Source organism: Scyliorhinus canicula, chromosome 13, assembly GCF_902713615.1.
Source record: "Scyliorhinus canicula chromosome 13, sScyCan1.1, whole genome shotgun sequence".
Lineage (NCBI taxonomy): Eukaryota > Metazoa > Chordata > Chondrichthyes > Carcharhiniformes > Scyliorhinidae > Scyliorhinus > Scyliorhinus canicula.
The window spans coordinates 24,570,259-24,590,337 of record NC_052158.1 but is presented as its reverse complement, the minus strand read 5'-3'; the positions used below and the strand labels follow the sequence as shown (position 1 = coordinate 24,590,337).

Sequence of the window (20,079 nt, the reverse complement as noted above, 5' to 3'; positions counted from 1 at the left end):
TAAAGAATGTCAATCGATCCTTTGGAGATTTAAAACTAATAACTGCTCTCAGTAGGGACTTTAACCTGAAATGCTTCTGTTAAAAGTTTTGTATGTGAATCTTAAAAGTGCAGCTTAAGGATTACTTCGTGTTGTATTCTTTGGGGGTTAATTTGCAATAATGGTTGCTGAGATGTTCGCTGTGTGTTTTAAAATTGTTCACTTGAGTTCATAGAATAGACATTGATTTACTTTTTAAAATACTTATCATTTTCTGCTGCACCACACCTGTAGTGGGCCGTGCGTGTTCCCCATACCACAATCAATTAAAAGTTGTGGGTCAGGTGCACTCCATGATACACTTTAGGTTCTCTAAACCCCGGCCCATAACAAATTGGTGACTCGGGGGATAAAAGTCTACCTATTGGATTGGCTTTGTGAACTTAAAGACAGTGAGGGGTGAACATATTGTGGGTGCTTTTGAGGTGTGGTATTTCAGTTTAAGTGTTGAGTGTTTTGTGGACAATGGCTCTTTCAGAGGCTCATAAGTTTTTGGTGGCTGAGACAGTCACACGCAGTACCTTACAGACGGAGACAAGAAACAGACCGTTAGATCTGGTAAAAACATTGCAGTCAACATTATGTGACAAAATGCGAAAATATGAGGTATTCTGGAGGTGGCTAAACATTTAAAGCATCTGAGGTACAGTTTGACTTATTGGAAATGGCAACAATTCAGCTACAAATTAAAGAAATGGAACATGACTATGAATTAAAGCAGCTTGTGTCTGAAAAATAGAGAGAGAACAGAAAGAGAAAAAGAGAGAGAGGCAAACGAGAGAGAAGAAAGGATGACATAAAGAATACCTCTGGCAGAACAAAAAGAAAGGCAAAGGGAGATAGATATCAGCGGAACAGATAAAGAGAGATGAATTGAACTTCAGAGAATGGCCATGAAACATGACAGTCAGTTGAAATTGGCAGATGTAAAGGTAAACGTGCAGTTGGATGATAGTAATGAGGATAGTGAGAAATAGCGTCATAATCGAAGGCGTGGTGGGGATCAATTTAAATATGTCCAAGCATTTCCCAGGTCTGGTGAGGAGGTTGAAGCCATTTTCATTTAATTGAGGTGGCTAAACCAATGAAATGGCCACAGGACATGTGGGTATTACTAATTGTATAAAAGCTGGTAGGTAGAGCTAGTGAAGTGTTTGCATCACTACCGGAGGAAGTATCTGGGTCGAATGAAGGGGTGAAAAATTCAGCTGAGCTGCATATGAATTAGTTCCTGAAGTCGACAGACAACGGTTTAGAAACTTAAGGAAAGAACCTAGTCAAACATACATGGAGTTTGAAATGATCAAACAGAGTGATCTGATCGGCGAATAAGGGCTTTGAAAATAATTCAAACGTATGAAGCTCTCAGAGAAATTATATTTTTGGAGGAGATTAAAAGTTCAATTCCAGGTGCAGTAGCAACTCATGTGGACGAACAGAGGGTTAAAACAGCGAGATTAGCATCAGAAATGGCAGATGATTATGAATTACTTCATAAGTCAAAGCTTGGTTTCCGACATCAGTTTCAGCCGGTGAGGGATAGAAACTGGATACATGAGAAATATTCAAGTGGTAAAGGTGATCTGATGGGAGATATAAGGATAGTTTACCTCAGACTAAAATTGAAATCCAGGAGGGTGGAAAAGCAATGAAAATTTTCAAATGGTTCACTGGAATAACCTAGTCCATGTAAAGTCAGTGTTGGTTGTTGAAGAAAAGCACTGGGAAGGCTGATGTGGTAATGCAGGATAAGACAGTGGGGTTTGTTAAAGTGGTAACGGAAAGCCCAAGGGAAGCGAAGGATGTGCAAAAGATTGTACAGCCTGATCAAGAGGCGATTGATCAGAAGATGCCAGATCTCTTCAGATAATTTACTTGTGTGGGTAAAGTTTTCTTATGTGTACCTGGAGGAGTAGGTAAAGAATTCACACGTTTAAGAGATACGAGAGGTTGTCATTTTTTACTGGTAAGAAACGAGGAGTTATGTAGTCCGGGTAGAATATTTCCAGAACAGGTGGTAATATGTAGAATTCAGGGTGAGAGGAGAAGTGTTCCATTATATAAGGTAAGGTTGGAAAGTCCAGTGAAGAGTGGTGAAGTGGTAGTAGGAGTAATAGAGGTACTATATTGACCAGGAATACAGTTTATTTTGGGTAAAGGTATAGCTGGATCGCAAGTGGGATTGATGTCTACTGCGGATGATAAGCCAGTGGAAAAACAGGCAACTGAAGTGTTGAAGGACCAATATCCTGGGGTTGTTCCGGATTGTGTAGTAACAAGGTCTCAACGTTACAGATTGAGACAGGAGGAGAAATCAAAGAGTGAAGTTAAAGTTGAAGTGCAATTATCAGAAACGATTTCTGAACAGATGGTTGAAAAAAGAGCAAGAACAGATGGAGGACGAGGCGGATATTTTTAGTTCAGGAAAATTGGCGGAGTTGCAAAAGAAAGTTATAGAAATAAAACGAATGTATCAGAAAGCATATACGGAAGAGGAATCTGAGTGTATACCAGAGTGTTACTACCGTGAAAGTGATATCTTGATGAGGAAATGGATACATTTACATTTGCAGGCGGATGAAATGTGGGCAGAAGTTCATCAAGTAGTATTGCCTGTGGGGTACAAAAAGGGAGTGTTGCGAGTTGCACACGAAGTACCAGTGGGAGGTCATTTTGGAATTGAAAAAAAAACATTTTTATTGTCCTGACTACATAAAGATGAATGGCGAGACAGCATTTGAAAGTTGCATGAAATGTGCTGATACGAGTCGTGGACAAGAAATCCAGAGCTCGTTCGTAGTTTTGCCAGTGGAGATAAAGTTTTCATGATGTTACCAGTGGTAGGTGAGCCTTTAAAAGCTAGGTTTTGTGGACCTTATCCGATTGAAAGGAACTTAAGTGAGGTGAATTATGTGGTACAAATATCAGATAGAAGGAAGACTCACCGAGTATGCCATGTGAATATGCTGAACAGGTACTTTTGAAGGGAAGGAAATAAAAAAGGAGGTTCTCATGATTCTAACTCAAAGTCAAAGTAACTCAAAGCACACTGGAGATCGGATCAGAGGGTGACACAGTCTACCCGTCATAGCTATATCCAACATCCTGCACCATCCCAGAGACATGCACCTCAGTTGAGGAATTTTGAGAAATGATTCCTGGGACACCAGCTGGTGCGCACCACATAGCTGGTCCAATACAGCAGTGGAAGTTGGAACTCCTGAGAGGGTGGACAGTCGGAGGGCCAGCTGACGCCTGGAACTAGCTGCGGTCCAGACGGGTTTTTGGCTTCTGGAACGGACAGCCCAAACGATTGTCGAGATGTAGTCGCAGAGCCAAGAAATACATGATTAATTAGCGGAAATATCCACCACCTGCAGGTGCAGTTGGATGAGTCGAAACACGTGCAGGTGCACTAGGTGTTCCGGGCCATGTGTGTTAACCAGTCCAAAACGACATGGATGGCATCCGCGGTGATGTCTTCGGGGCCATGTGTTTTCTTTCGATCAGCATGTCTAAAAAGGCAGGAGCATTCTGTAAAAGCGCTAGCCGACTCCCAGCAAAAGGTTGCTGCCTCACAGGCAACATATGCCAGAGCCACCTGGAAATTGCAGTAGCGTCTCTGAGCGTGGTACAGTCACAACATCTCTTGGCTGGAAACGTCAGCTGCATTGTCCAAGCGCTGGCTGAAATGGCGCAGAGAGAGAGAGATGTGCTTCAGTCCAAGATGGAGATGGCGCAGTCACTGCTTCGTGCAGCAAAAACACAGAAGGTGGTTACAGTCAACAGTTGACCTGGTGCCATCTCAAATAGAAATAGTCCACTCCCAGTGCTCCATGCCTGCAAGCATTCAGACTCTGCTCGAGACTAGAAGGGACCCCAAGGTCTGGCATCGGCAGTGGCGGGGTTACATCATCGATTAGCTCTCCTCGCAATTTACTCCCATGGAGACGCCGGGTGTCATTTGGCACCCAAGGTTTGAGGAGGAGATAGTGCCCTTCCGGTGACTCCTGTAGTAAAGGCGCCACAACACCGCAGCATCTCAGACTCCTCCCCCACTCCTGTTCCTGTTCCACCTGGTAGTCAGCGGGCAAAGCATGGCGGCACCACTCTACCTGGGACACATGAGGAGCATGTCCTGTCACCCTTCCAGGTCCTGTCATTATAGAAGACGCCCGCCATCGGCGGCTAAAACGCACGGCAGGAATCAGAGTAGGCTGCCTCCACTCCTCCTATACCATATTGGGATCCACGGTACGTAGCGTCCTGGTCTAGGTCGGCCAGAAAGTGAGACACGAGGCACGTTTGGCACGGGTGCAGGGCACCGCCTAGATATAGGGGCGAGGCATAAATCTGTACATACATTGTCACATTAAACACCTGTGAAAACCTGCCTTTGTACTGTCCCAGATGGGTCTGAGGGATGGACTGGAACAGGCTGGCCAAAGAGAGGAGCGCGAATGGGCGAAACTTGTGGGTGGTGTTGGGCTTCCCACCCTCCACTCTCCCAACGGTTCCCAGCAGGAGGGGTTCACTGGTACCATGTGATTAAATGGGCAGCTCGCATGCAGGGATCACGGAGGTGGACGGCGGGACGCGCTAATGTAGGAAGGAATCAGACATTGCCAAGAAATATGGAGCACCAGAGCTCATCGCAGAGAAGATTTTCATCAGTCTCCATCACATGGACCTGGCCAAGTGTCTACACCCAATAAATTGGCAGATATATTTAATAGAGGGGGAGGGGGTCTCAGGCGAGTTGGTGACCAGATTTGGGGGGACGGTGTGGGGAATGCGATGCGGTCTCCATGCACCTGACTAGACCCCACTCACCTCCACTTGATGAACCTGGAGGCGACCATAGGTCGCGGAAGCATTGGCCCGTTGTGCAGCAGCTGCTGGATGCTTTGGCTCCATGCCCTGTCCATCCTTTCCCTCCTTCGAACGGTTCTTGTTGAATAAAGATTTACATTCCTCCTCATCTTCCCAGCGTGTGGCTCCTCTACTGCGCAATGTTGCAGAGGACACCAAACTGTCAGGATGTGGGCAATATCCTCAACATGATATTGGAGGGACCTCTGTGAGAGGTGCAGGCGCAGGAACTGTATCTTCACGAGGCCGGAGCACTATTCAATCACGCTCCTGAATGCTATATGGGCGTCGTTCTAGTGGCTCTCGGCGTCGGTCTGTGGCATCTGAATAAGTGTCAACGTCCACGACAGCTGTAGGTAACCCCTGTCGCCCAGGAGCGACGGCGGGGACATCTTCAGCACGTGCGGAATCGTTGAGTGGGCCGAGATGAAGGCATCGTACACACTGCCTGGGTATCCAGCACATACTTTTGTGATGCCCTCCTGATTGTCACATATCAGCTGCACGTTCATCGAGTGGAACCCCTGTCGGTCGGTATGTGCTCGTACAGTGTTATGCATCCCTCTGAAAACAGGCATCCCATTATTTGGCGATGAAAGTTGCTGCTTGGTCGTTCTTGTCGCCTCTGATGACGACGTGGATGTACTGAGCCTCCTGGGCATGTGGGGCATCTGTGGGAGCACAGATGCACCTGTTCACCGAGATCTGCAACACCCGGACAGTTCCCTACTTGGTGATTGGAAGGACCCCGTCGCATATAATCTGACTACCCTTGTCACCTTGAAGACCATCGGAAGCGGGTTTGCGCCTGGAGTGTCACGTGCGCCATGATCTGGCATACATGTTTCACTGTCTCCCTGCTCAGCTAGAGTCAATAACGGCATACACTGTCTGGCAGGTCCTTGACTGACATGTGCTTATGGTCCACACGGTACTTCATGTGGTGTCTTCTTGACAAATCCTTTGACTTAGCCTGTTGGGCAGCCGGCTCTTCATCCTGGGAGACTACCTTCTGTTACTCTGTGGCACGCGCCACTGCTGCACAATCTACTGCTGTGCGCTGCACTGCTACAGCGTCCTCCTCCTCGAGCAGTTGTAGCTCGTATAGCTGCAGGGCAACTCCAATGTTTGCGACAAACAGCAGGAAGGCCACCATCTTTTATTTTTCATTCTAATATCCATTGTCAGCTGGCGGTGAAAGTCTTAAATGTTCACATGGTGCATACCCCCATTCACAAACAGGTCCACCGGATAACACAGCGGCTCTGGTTATCACTGGGGACTCCACCTATTAATGCATGCCCCATTTCTGCATCTCTGGTCCAGTCGGTGGTCGGTACCATGGAGGCATCTGGCTCTGGCCCTGGCGCCTGTCTCTAATGCCGCGGCACCAGAGGCTGACACTGTCTTTGACAGTGGTGCGCTCTGCAGTCCATACCCGAAGTCCCTGTAGTTTCTAAAGTGCTTTTTGCCCTTGTGTGGACCGCCTGATTATCCGTATGTCTGTGTGGTGGCTGCTTAGGTGGTGGAGGTATGGCGCGATGGATGGTTGTGGTTTGCGAGCAGCCAAAATGCTAGTTTCAAACTGAAGAACAAGGGGCCATGGTGTGTGGGCACTGGGGTGAGCAACAACATGGCTGTATTTCAGGCCATGATGATGGTTCCCGTGCCTGGACATTGCCCCAGTCCGGTGGAGGGTCACCCAGGCCTAATGGACAATTCCTCCATCAACACTCATCCGCCGGCCCTGCCAGAAAACCTACCGACTTCGTAGAGCACCTTTCCCAGCCAGGGTCAGGCCTAGCTGTCCAAAGTTGCATTTTGTCTGTATGCTACATCCTTTCTCCCCCTCACCTCATGCAATGCCGGTTGCACGATTTGTAAATGCACAAGTGAACCATGCTGGTGGGAAGTCAGCCGACCGGTGGTGTAGAATAACGGAGCCCCTGGAGAATATCGTGTGTCTGGCTAATAACTGTCATATGGTATTTACTTTACACGAATTTCTGACCACAAAAGAGCGCGGTCGAGCTGATTCAGAGTTCCGATTTTGCGTCAAATAATAATAATACTGATAAATTAATAAATATACAATAACTATAATAATCGGGTATGTCACGAGAATGCTTCAATAAAGTTACTGTGAAAATCCCCTGTGAAATTGGTGGCCACCGCGACTTTGGCATCAGAACCTATTCTCTGACAAATCACGTTTCGTGTCAGCTAACCGAGCATCCCACCATGAATTCCCGAGGAGCCTAAAGAGAAATATATAATTCAAGAGCGTCAGCGTCCCATTAGTATTGTTCAATAATTGGAATAACTACTCTACGCTAATGCTGCAGCCCGTTAAAACTACTCTCAGTACATGTCATTGTACAGGATGTTCCTCGGCAAACTGCATGCAGGAGCATTAGGTAAATTGTTTGAAAACCCGAGCGTCAGGAGATATTTTCTTGACTTCAAGCAGGCTTTGGTGGTATCGAATAGAAATACTTTGGTAAAATTCAAAACAGCAGGGAATCGACGAGTAGTATATTACCCACTTCTCGGGCCTGCATGAGTGGTAGAACGGTGGCTCATTTGTTAGAAATGCAGGCTCACGGCGCTGAGTTCCCAAGTTGGATCCCGGTTCTGGGTAACTGTCCGTGTAGAGTTTGAACATTCTCCCATTGTCTGTGTGGGTTTCCCGCCCACAACCCAAAGATGTGCAAAGCAGTTGATTGAACACGCTAGATTGCCCCGTAATTGGAAAAAAATGAACTGGGTTATCCAAATTTAATAAAACAAGACCTAGACGTCGATTCCATTGCTGGGTAGAATAATGTGGCTAATTGAAGTTATCTTGAGAGTAACCGAGTAAATGTTCATCTACGAGCTGCGCGAAGGCCACTATAATGATTACTAAGCGGGTGGGGGTGGACACTTCTGAATCTCCATCCTCCCCATTACCAACAGTCACTCTCCCAGCCTTTACTTTCGATAGTAGATCAGACATTTTGTAAATAGAAAACATCCCCTGAACATGTGGTAACATATGTAGGTGGTGATCTTAGGGATGACAGAAGAGAAACAACAGCATAGATGCATTGATATTCCAGTGCTGCCATACCATGTGGACATGTTTGCACTATGAATACGACCACAAGTTGAAAGGATGACGTTTAAGCCTATATTGACACGATATATGAAAGGTTTCTGCAAATGTATGTTGCGACTGAACGCCCCATCATTTATTTCCTTCTTTGCAACTTGTTTTTCTTTTAAATCTGCTCAAGTTATATTTAATGCCAACATTTGGTTCTCTGATACTTTGTCTACTTGTTACTCAGTAGCCACGCACTCGTACTGGTCCATATCTCAAGGGCTGGTTGAATGATCTGTGGAGGTGCATGAGGCACACTATTTGATCGCCCGGCAGCCATTTGTAGATAATTGAGACACGTGTTTAGCTTTGCAACGGTGTCAGTTTTTAACGAATGCCAACATTTTGATTTGTTGCAAAAGATACGTTGGAGTATGTGTTTCTGAATGTTCATTGGTGTCTTTAAGGGGATGCGCTTCTCTCACCTGTTTTACTTCCCATATTCGGAATAGCGACCACTTTTGGAATGGCTCATCTGTCTTGCACCTCAAGTTATATGCACGTCAGCGGCAAGAAGTCCGACAGACTGTAATGCGAAAAACACCAATCGTGATAATAAATGTTTTTATGTTCAATATTCCCGGACGCAGACATAGTAAATCATTCTTCTTACCCGAAGGAGGCGGAGGGCTTGTTTCATCTGGAATGAAATACAATAATGCTCTCCGAATTATTTATTCTTTGGGTTGATTCAGTGTTGGGTGGGCATTTCACAATGCGAAAAATACAGAGACCGAGCTTTAAACTGGTCGAGTTTAAATACAATTAATAACGCACAAACTCAGGCAGTCACACGTTAACCAGAAAAGTAAGGATCACGATTTTATTGCTTGGATGGAAATTTGAAGATCTTACATTGTCGGGTCAGAGTGACTGCAGGCTCAATTATATTTATCAAATATATATCAAATATGTTTCATTCACCTGAGGAAGGAGCAGTGCTCCGAAAGCAAGTGTTTGAAGCAAACATGTTGGACGTTAACCTGGTGTTGTCGGACTTCATACTGTGCTAACCCAGTCCAAAGCCGGCATCTCCACATCAAATGTATTTATTTTCACAACTGGCGTTTTCAAATGACTTTGCAAATACCTCCGCCAGGAAGTTTAACATTAATTCAACTGGAGAGTCGATCAATCGAACCGTGGCTTGGCAAACTTGAATTTTTCTTGTCTAACCTCGGCATATCATCCCTTATTTGAAACAGCTTTCAGACAGGCATTCTTGGACGTAGTGGAGGAGAGGTGAATGGCTCCGGATCCAGGAGCGGGCAGAAAGCTGCCACTCCTCTGCCATTCACCGGCCCTGGGCGCAGTTATCACAAGTGGTGAGCGCCATGGGTACTCGTCCAAAAGTGCCGGAAAAAATGGACGACCTCCTCAGGGCGGGTAGGAAAAGGAGACTGCATTGCCCCTTGGCACCAATCCGCATCCCACATACCCTAACCCGATGCATCGTGCCCGAAGGCGGTCGAACACCCACACTGCACGACATGCTGGCACCAGTAGCGGCTGCCATGGCCGTGTGCACTGGCCACTGAAGCCACCACCTACCCAGCCAGTGGTATGCATGCGTCCGACTGTCTAACAATGTCGTTTTCCGTTTCATCCCTCGTCCCCCCCCCCCACCCCCACCCCCGTGAAGGTCTTCCACGAACGCCAGGAGAGGAAGACTCGAGCTTTACTGCCGGACATAGAGCACTTAACTACGGCATACCATGGGGTACTGGACGTAGGTGCAGTTCCCAGTGACATGTGTGTCAACCTCCACTCGAACACCACCCCCACACTACACTCACCACCATAAAATCTGCACCCCCAATCTCACCCTACGTCGCCCCCACACTCACCAGCATCTCATCACCACACCCAGCGCCCCCATTTCCCCACAGCCCACTGTCCAATCATGAGCCTTGTCATGTGCCTTGCAGGGCCTGATGGTTATCGGGCGGGCCTAAATAAGTGGTTAGCATGTGCCAGAGCGACCTAGAAATTGCAGCAGGGCATCTGAGCGTGTTCCATCCACAACAGTCCTTGGCTCAAAAATTCTGTGCCGTTGCCCAGACACTGGCTGACGTCGCTCAGACAGAGGGAGAGATGGCACAGTCACTACTTGGTGTACAACAAACCCTGAAGATACTGGGTCAGTCAATAGGTGGTGTGGCGCAGGTCCAGACACGGGTGCCCCACGCACTGTCTTTCTTTGTCGCAAGCATGCAGATACTGGTCGAGACCAGAGCGCGCACAATGTCTCGCAGCGGCAGTTGGCGAGGTAGCATCCATTGTTTAGATCTGTTCGCACCCCAGTCCGATGGAGAGGCTCGAGGTGCCATGGCCCTCACGCTACGGTTTCTGGACGTGATGTGGCCCTGCTGCTGACTCCTGCAGTAGAGGTTCCCTGACACCGCAGCACCTGAGACTCCCCCTCCACTCCTACCCCTGATGCATTTGGTAGCCATTGGGCAGTTCAGGGCGGCACAACCCACCTGGGACACAAGAACAGCATGTGGGCCTATCCAGGCCGCGTCGGAGCAGAATATTTGCACGCGTGGGAATAGGCCACTGGGTGAGAATCACACCAGGTGAACTCCACAAAGGTGTAGCGTTTGGGCCATGACGTCCAGACAGATAGACACGAATTTCTTTTGGAGGGATGCAGGGCACCGGTTAAATATAGTAGTTAGGGCATGAATCTGCACATGCGTTATCACGTTAACTACCTGTTCACACTGTTACAATCAGTCTTGATGCTCTGTCAGATGTGTTTCAGAGGTGGGCTGGCCTACTTTGGCCAGAGAAGGGGCAGCAGTGGGTGGACCTTATTGGTGGCGTGGGCCCACAATCCTCTGCACCCCGTTCCCAATTGTCTATCCCCAGTGGCCTATTCCCGCTGACGGACCTCTTCTGGTACGGCGCGGCCTGGATGGGCCCGCCTGCTGATTCCGTCCCCACCAGCAGGGATTTGCTCCAACCGTGAGACGAAACGGCCAGCTTGCCTGCGGGGGTCACCGAGGTGGACGGCAGAACGTGCTGACGTAACGTCAGATGTTGTGTAACAATGAAGAGCACCAGAGTTCCTTGCAGACTGGATTGTCATCACCCTCCATCGTATCGACCAGACCCAGTGTTACTGCCCACCCAGGGCCGGTACCCCGTAATGCGGCATATGTGTTTAGTAAAGGTGATTTCAGGCGAGGGCTTGGCCGATTATGGGGGGTGATGTGTGTTTGGGGTTGGGATGCTGTATCCCTGCACCTGGCAAGTCCCCCTCCCATCCCCAGTTGATGATCCTGGAGGTGGTGAGGTGTCGCATGCTCGTTGGCCCTGGCGCATACATTATGAGGACGCTCGTGTCTGCCTTGTCTCCACGTTCTGCACATCCTCCCCCTCCCCCGCAACCTTCTCGGTGATCAATGACTGGCGTTCCTCTATATTTTCTAAAAAATTATTAGTAAACTTTTAGATTTTTTAACTGCATTTTTAGATTTTTAAACTGCATTTTTCAACTTGCATTTTACTTGCATTTTATCAATTACTTGCATTTTAGCAATTAAATTCACTTGCTGTACTGTACTTGTATTTTATCAATTAAATGGTTTTATACGGAGTTAATTTGTAATTGGATAATTGGACGAAGTGACGTTGGACCGAAAGACGGGCGGACAAAAAGACGTTGGACCAAAAGACGTGGACGAAGTGTCGTTGGATGAAGTGACGTCGGACGGAAAGACGCGACACGGCTATCCTCATTGAAAGAAATAGAAGAATGTGATCGAAACAGCTACGACAGGTTTACTGTATTAATACGTGGAATGTGTGTGTTTTTTAAACATGTGTTTGCAGAAGTTAGGTTCGTACAAGTATCACTTGTTCTCAGCTTATTATACATCCCGGCAAGCAAGGCCCCAGCAATGGTGCTGTGGCTGCATCAGTTTTTGGATATGGAAAATATCTTACGATGTGCGAGGCAACCCCGGAAGTGTTCATGGGAATGGACTGAACTGTGTGTCTCTCAAGACATGGTTAGTGAGTTCTTCGAAAAGGAGACCGGATTCAACCAGATAAGGTCGGCCCTCGTTGCAAAAGATGTGCAATTTGGAGTATTATACACAGCCCGCTTGCCTGTGACATACCATAAACAAGATCGTTGCATTGGCACACCAGGAGAGGCGACGGACCGGATGAGGGACAGTGGACTGGGAGGAGTTTGTGAACATTGGCCAGTGGACGAGTTTAGTGTGCTTTTAAAATTGTGCAGCGTGTGTATTCGGGACAGGAGTTGGCTGGATAGCAATCACGGTCAGTGTTCCTTTCGTAACTCTTTGGCTGTTGATGTCAACACGTCAAACATGCCGAGGCCGTGTTCATTGTAGCTGGGGACTTCAATCAGGCCAAGCTCAAGAGCATCTTACCAAGTTACCACCACCACGTCACCTGTTCCAACAGAGGCTCAAACATCCTGAACCACTGCTACACAAACATCAAGCATGCCTACCGCTCTATCACCCGCCCACACTTTGGCAAATCTGACCACAAGGCTGTGCTCCTGCTCCCGGCTAAAAGCAAAAGCTGAAGCGAAAGTCGTTCGTTGTTGGTCTGTGGAATCGGACGCTCTCCTACGGGGCTGCTCAGAATCAGTGGACTGGTCAGTATTTAAAAAAAAATTCGACCAGCCTGAACGAGTATGCCACTACATTAACTGACTTCATTAGTAAGTGTGTAGAAGACTGTATGCCAAAGAAGCAAATGCCTGAGTTTCCCAAACGGATAACCTGGATGAACAGGGAGGTCAACTGCTTGCTGAAGTCTAGGTCCGAGACGTTCAAGTTAGGCGACCCTGACCGATACAAGATAGCCAGATATGAACAAAAGAAATCCATGAAAGATGCCACAAGACAATACCGGACCAAGCTTCAGACGCAGGCTAGCCAGACGGACCCCCGCTGTCGGTGGTAAGGTCAGTAATACACAACGGGCTCCAAGATGAACGCATGTAAAGTCGTCGGCTACAACGCATCCCTCCCTGATTAGCTCAACGCATTGTATGACCGCTTTGAGTAAGAGGTCAGCGAGAGCGAGACCTCCATCCTAGAAGCCGCTGATGAACTTGTATCTGGGATCACAATTACAGACGTCAGAACAGCCTTCTCGAAGGTGAAGCCACGGAAATCCACTGGTCCACATTGGGGACCCAGACGAACACTCAGATCTTGCACGGATCAGCTGGTGGGGGGATTCGCAGATATATTCAACCATTCCTTCCAACAATCTGACGTCCCAATCTGCTTGAAGAAGACGACCAGCATTCCTGTACCAAAAAAAGGCAAGCGGAGTGCCTTAATGACTATCGTCCAGTGGCTCTGACGTCAATCATCATGAAGTGCTTCAAAAGGTTACTCATGGCACGAATCAACTCCAGCCTCACGGATTGCCTTGATCCACTCCAGTTCGCCTACCGCTGCAACAGGTCCACAGCAGACGTTATCCCCATGGTCCTGGACTCTACCCTGGAACTCCCAGATAACAAAAACACATATGGCAGACTCGTATTTATCGACTACCGCTCAGCCTTCAACGCCATCATTCCAACGAATCTCATCTCCCAGCTCCGTAGCGTTCGCCTCAGCTCCTCCTCTGCGACTGGTTCCTAAACTTTCTCACCCACAGACAACAATCAGTTAAGATAGGCAACAGCACTTCCTCCATGATGATCCTCAACACCGGTGCCACAAGGCTGTCCTCAGCCCCCTTCTGTACTCCTCATACACCTATGACTGTGTGGCCAAATTCCCCTCCAATTCGATTTTCAAATTTGCTGCTGACAGCACCGCAGTGGGTCGGATTTCAAATAATGACTAGACAGAGTATAGGAATGAGAGAGACAATCTGGTGAACTAGTGCGACGACAATAATCTCTCCCTCATTGTCAACAAAACGAAGGAGATTGTCATCAACTTCAGGAAGCGTAGTGGAGAACATGCCCCTGTCTATATCAATGGGAATGAAGTAGAAAGTGTCGGGAGCTTCAAGTTTGTACGTGTACAGATCACCAACAGCCTGGCGTGGTCCCCCAATGTCGACACTATAGTTACGAAAGCCCACCAATGACTCTACTTTCGCTGCAGACCAAGAATATTTGGCATATCAGCTACGACCCTCACCAACTTCTGCTGATGCACCATAGAAAGCATTCTTTCTGGTTGTATCACAGCTTGGTATGGAGCCTGCTCTGCCCAAGACCGCAGGAATCTACAAAAGGTCGTGAATGTTGCCCAACTATCAGCCTCCAATCCATTGACCCTATCTATAATTTCCGCTACCTCAGAAAGGCAGCCAATATAATTAAGGACCCCACGCACCTCAGACATACCAAAGTTTGAGGTCACGTACCAACCGACTCAAAAATGGCTTCTTCCGTACTGCCATCAGACTTTTGAATGGACCTATCTGGCATTCAGTGGATCTTTTCTCTACAAATTACTGTAACTGTAACATTATATTCTGCAGTCTCTCCTTCCTTCCCTATGTACAGTATGCATGCAAGAAACAATATTTTTACTGGATACTACTAGATGTGACAATAATAAATCAGTTCAATTCAATTCAATTCTTAGAACATAGGACAGAGAACGTTACAGCGCAGTACAGGCCCTTAGGCCCTTAATGTTGCGCCGACCTGTGAAACCCTTCTAAAGCTCATCGACACTATTCCCTTATCGTCTATATGTCTATCCAATGACCATTTGAATGCCCTTAGTGTTGGCGAGTCCACTACTGTTGCAGGCAGGGCATTTCACGCCCTTACTACTCTCTGAGTAAAGAACTTACCTCTGACATTTGTCCTATATCTATCTCCCCTCAATTTCAAACGATGTCCCATGCTAGACATCACCACCCGAGGAGAAAGGCTCTCAATTTCCACCCTATCTAATCCTCTGATCATCTTGTATGCCTCAATTAAGTCACCTCTTAACCTTCTTCTCTCTAACGAAAACAGCCTCAAGTCACTCAGCCTTTCCTCATAAGATCTTCCCTCCATACCAGGCAACACCCTGGTAAATCTCCTCTGCACCCTTTCCAATGCTTCCACATCTTTCCTGTAATGCGGCGACCAGAACTGCACGCAATACTCCAAATGCGGCCGCACCTACGTTGTGTACAACTGGAACATGACCTCATGGGTCCGAAACTCAATTCCTCTACAAATAAAAGCTAACACACCGTACGCTTTCTTAACAAACCTCTCAACCTGGGTTGCAACTTTCAGGGATCTATGTACATGGACACCGAGATCTCTCTGCTCATCCACACTAGCAAGATTCTTACCATTATCCAAATACTCTGTCTTCCTGTTAATCCTTCCAATTCCGTTGATGATTAGGATTGGGGTGGGAGGGGGCACTAATGGGAAGATTTTCTCAAAGATGTCTTTGGGAAGACTAATTTGGAGGATTTGGCCGAGCGCCACCATGCTCGGTGGACTGACTTGTTAATGGAAGTGAAGTGGGGAGTTGAAAGTATGCAGGTATGGGTCTTTTCTCTGTCTGCACGTGGGGAATACGGGGCGGAATGGCAGGATGGCTGACAAGGATGTGATTCTGTTGCACAGTTGGGAAGGCTCCGTACACGGACACATGTAAAGGTACATGGAAAACACTAAATGTACGATAAATATTTAATGTGCACAATCTAAAGGATTATTAGGGGTACGGTTAGATTGGTTGGGCAGGCTCTCATCCTCAGCGTGGAGGGATAAGTCAGTAGGAGGCAAAGGTTTAGCATCCATGGAGCAAAGTTTAGAGGAGATGCGCGAGGCAGATATTTTACGCAAAAGGTGGTGAGTGATTGAAATGAAAATGAAAATGAAAATCGCTTTATTGTCACGAGTAGGCGTCAATGAAGTTACTGTGAAAAGCCCCTAGTCGCCACATTCCGGCGCCTGTCCGGAGAGGCTGGTACGGGAATCGAACCTTGCTGCTGGCCTGCTTGGTCTGCTTTAAAAGCCAGCGATTTAGCTGAGTGAGCTAAATCAGCCCCTGAGTGAGCTAAATCAGATTGGAACGCGCTGCCAGAGGAGTTGTGGAAGCTGACACATTAACGGCTTTGAAACGCATCTCGACAAATCAATCGAGAGGAGGGGTATAGAGGGATACGGCACCAGGAAATGCTGGTGGTTCTGGCCAAGGGTAGCAACATGACCTGCATAGATTTGGTGGGCCGAATGGCCGCTTCCTGTGCGACATTGTTCTATGTTCTTTGTATCTACATAAACAGATATCGTGGGCAGCATGCTGCCGAAATTCTTGCAACTGTGGACAATGCGTAGAAGGCTAAGTTCACCTTGTAAAAGGCCATCAGGAGTCTGGTAACGGCGGGCAAGAAGCAGTTTTTGAATCGATCTGTGTGTGTGTTCTCGAACGAATCTGTCACGCACGACGGAAGAGATTAGAAGAGAGTATAACCCGGTGGGAGGAGACATTTATTACGCTTCCGTATCCCGGCATGTCTTGGCGGGGCAGCAGTGAGGGTGAGTATGCCTTTTATTACTTTTTATTTGTAAGCGATTTGGTTGGTTTGGGTAAACCGATGAGCAGAGGAGAATTTGGCAGTGGTGGTCCACCACGCTGGCTGGATGGTGTAGTCAACTGGAGTGAAATGGGGTTTTGCGGGTGAGGGAGGCGAAGGAGTGGGGAAGAGGGCAGCTGACAAGCATCTGGTCCAGTTCCGAAGGGGTCCATGCAGTAAAACATAGGGCTACGACAAATACACGATATACACATTATATCGGCAAAAATAGATAGCCGGAGCAGCATATGGAGTGTGGTTCCGCAATTGCAGAGAAGCTGCGTAGAGAAATCAGCACCATCTGCAAGAGGACTATTCAGGAGTCTGGTAACAGTGAAAAAGAGACCGTCTCTGAATCTATTGGTGCATGTTCTCGAACGTTTACACCGTCCATCGGTCCGAACAGATTAGAAAACAGAATAACACGATGCGAGGTGTCTTGCATTATGCTGCCCGTGTTCTTTAGGCAACGGTAGGTGTAGAAAGAGTCAATTAATGGGAGGTTGACTCGCGTGATGGGCCGTCCGGTTGCAATAACAAGCAGTGATGCAGCGAAATAGGATGCTCCCTCTGATCGCCTCTAATAATATGAGTCATTATGTACATGCCGAATATTCCGAGGAATTAAAGGCGCTGTTGTGCTATCTTGGTGAAGCATCGATTTGGCAAGGAAGGTTGCTGGTGACACCTGAGTTTGCTGAAATTGAGAGATAGATCGTTGTCATTTTACCATGCCACTGAGATCTCTGTCTCTCTCCTGTACCCTGAATCATGCTGGTTGAGATACGACCCATTACAGACTTATCATCAGCAAACTTGTAGATGGAGTTGGAGCCGACTTTTGCCACGCAGTGGTTTGTATACGGAGTATATTAGCGGACAGAGTGCGAAGAATTGCAGGTCCCCTGTATTGAAGAATATCATGGAGGAGTGTGGTTGTTTGTCTCTAATGATTGCGATCCGTGGCTCAGGAAGTCACTGATCCAGATGTAGAGGGAAGAGCTGACTCCAAGGATTTGCAGCTTAGATATGTGCTTGGCTGGTAATTTGGCGGGGCCGCCGTCAAAGAAACGTTGCCAGACTTTGGTGCCGTTATTGTCGATATGCTCCAGGGCTGAGAGTCTGGAACGAGAGACGTCATCTGATCAAGCATTTGGATTGGAAATTCCATCTATTTGTTTATAAAAAGCTGGATACTCCACGCAATCTTGGTCAGACCGCACCTGGAATGCTGTTTTGGTCTTATCTGAGGAAGTATGTTCTTGATCTGGAGGTAGCGAAACAAACGATTACCCAACAGAATCCTAGTTTGGCTGGACGGGCGGATGAGCAGTTATTCATAATGTTAGCACTGTATGCGCTGGAGGTCAGCAGAATGAGGGGAGGTGTATTCGAAATCTATTACATTCGAATAGGTTTAGACAGGGTAGACGAAATAAGCGTGTTCATGATGGGGAATTCCCCACAACAGTCGTCACATTCGGATGATATGGGGTGGACTATTTACGTGAGGAGGATGACTTTCTTGACCAGAGAGTGGTCAGACTGCGAATCTATTAGCGCAGGAAGTGGTCGAAGCCAAAATATTGCATGTTTTCAACAAGCAGTTAGATTTTATACTTGGGACGAAGGGAATCACAGTATTGTTGAAAGGGGGATAAGGCTATTGAGTTGGATGATTTGCTACGATGATAATCGATGTTTGAGCAGGCGGGAAGGGCCTAATGCCTTCCCTCTACTTCTATTTCTATGGTTATACTTTTTACAAATGAAAATGCCTCGGTAACGTCATAAATGTACACGTTCAAACACGTGCTATTGACATTCACAGAAACAAATGCTCACAATAAATATATAATAAAACATCGTTCCTCTCTGATCAAGCATTTGGATTGGAAATTCCAACCATTTATTATAAAAAGCTAGATACTCCACAAAATCCCTTCTCTTGCTTGGTTTAATGAAGGGGAGTGTTTTGCCAGGTGTTGATACTGCCCCGAGGTACAAAGCTACCAATGTCGCAAAGACAGGAGTACGTATCCATAACTGCAAACTCCAGTAAAAAAATAATGTCCGAGGACAGGCAGATTATATAAATGGATTAAATATGAATCGAAATCCGACGTTAAAACCCCCAATCTCCACTATCAAAATCATTACCCAGATCAACACTTGGAACATCACAACGTCTTCCATTGTACGAAGATTTCTCAGGGGCGACGAGAGTTAACAATTAATCGACTGGCCAACTTATATATTAGCAGATGTGGAGATGCCGGCTTTGGACTGCGTTGAGCACGGTAAATAGTCTTACAACACGAGGTTAAAGTCCAACAGATTTGTTTAGCATCACTAGCTTTCGGAGTACTGTTCCTTCCGTAGTTGAATGCAGAGGTGGGTTCCAGACACATGTATAGAGACAAAGTCAAAGATGCAAGACAATACTTCCAACGCGAGTATTTGCAGGTAATTAAGTCTACAGTTCCAGCTGCAGCAACTGGAGAGAGCGATTCTCGCAGGTTAAATAGGTGTGAATTGTCTCAAGCCAGGATAGTTAGTCGGATTTCGCAAGCCCAGGATAGGTGGTGGGGTGAATGTAATGCGGCATGAATCCAAGGTCCCGGTTGATGCCTTCCCCTTGAGTGCAGAATGTGGCTATAGGTTTCTGCTCGGCGATTTTGCGTTTTCGTGCGTCCTAAAGGCCGCCTTGAAGAATGCTTACCCGAAGATGAGAGGCTGAATGCCCTTGATTGGTGAAGTGTTTCCTGACTGGAAGGAACATTCATGCCTGGCAATTGTTTCTCGATGTCCGTTCATCCGTTGTCCTATTACATGTTCTAGCCAATGCATCATGCTTCGGAATATTCCTTCCTGCAGAGTATGAGGTAGAAAACGCACCTGATAGGTGGTGTTCTCACGTGTCATTATGGTACCCATGTCGATGATCTGGCACGTCTTGCAGAGATTGACATTGCAGGGTTGTGTGGTTTCGTGGTCGCTCTTCTGAAGACTGCGTAGTTTGGTACAAAGAATGCTTTGTTTGAGGATGAAATATACAATAATATATTAGAAGGACATGGAATTGAGTTTAAGGGCAGATGAGCAGCAAGGGCACGACAAAGCTGTTTCAGAGGAAAACGCCAATAGCGTTAGCACCATTCTCACAACTGGTCGTTGCAAATATTACTTGTCTTGGAGCCAGTAGGTGTTCGCATCTTCACCAATAAATTTCACGCAAACCACGACAAAATCAATATCATAATCTTTACATCCTGGAGAATCCAGAACAAGGGCAGGAAAGTTGGCTTGTACCATACATTGTAGCACACGCTTAACGAGGGGCCAAACTATGTACATTCACAATTGCGGACCTCAATACTAAATTTGTTCTCGACCGGTGGTGACCGAATCGTAGAGTCGAGCCACATGTGTCCACAGGAATGCTCATTGGAAACGGCAAG

General features: G+C 47.0%; 1 protein-coding gene across 1 annotated transcript in view; it reads right to left on the bottom strand.

Moving 5' to 3' along the window:
* The window catches only part of LOC119975528, a 177,155-nt gene that overhangs the window by 128,927 nt on the left and 28,149 nt on the right, over window positions 1-20,079 (bottom strand). Inside the window, exon 3 of the mRNA XM_038815318.1 lies at window positions 8,670-8,696. The gene's annotated coding sequence lies outside the window, so the exon portion shown is untranslated. The remainder of the gene's footprint in view (window positions 1-8,669; window positions 8,697-20,079) is intronic.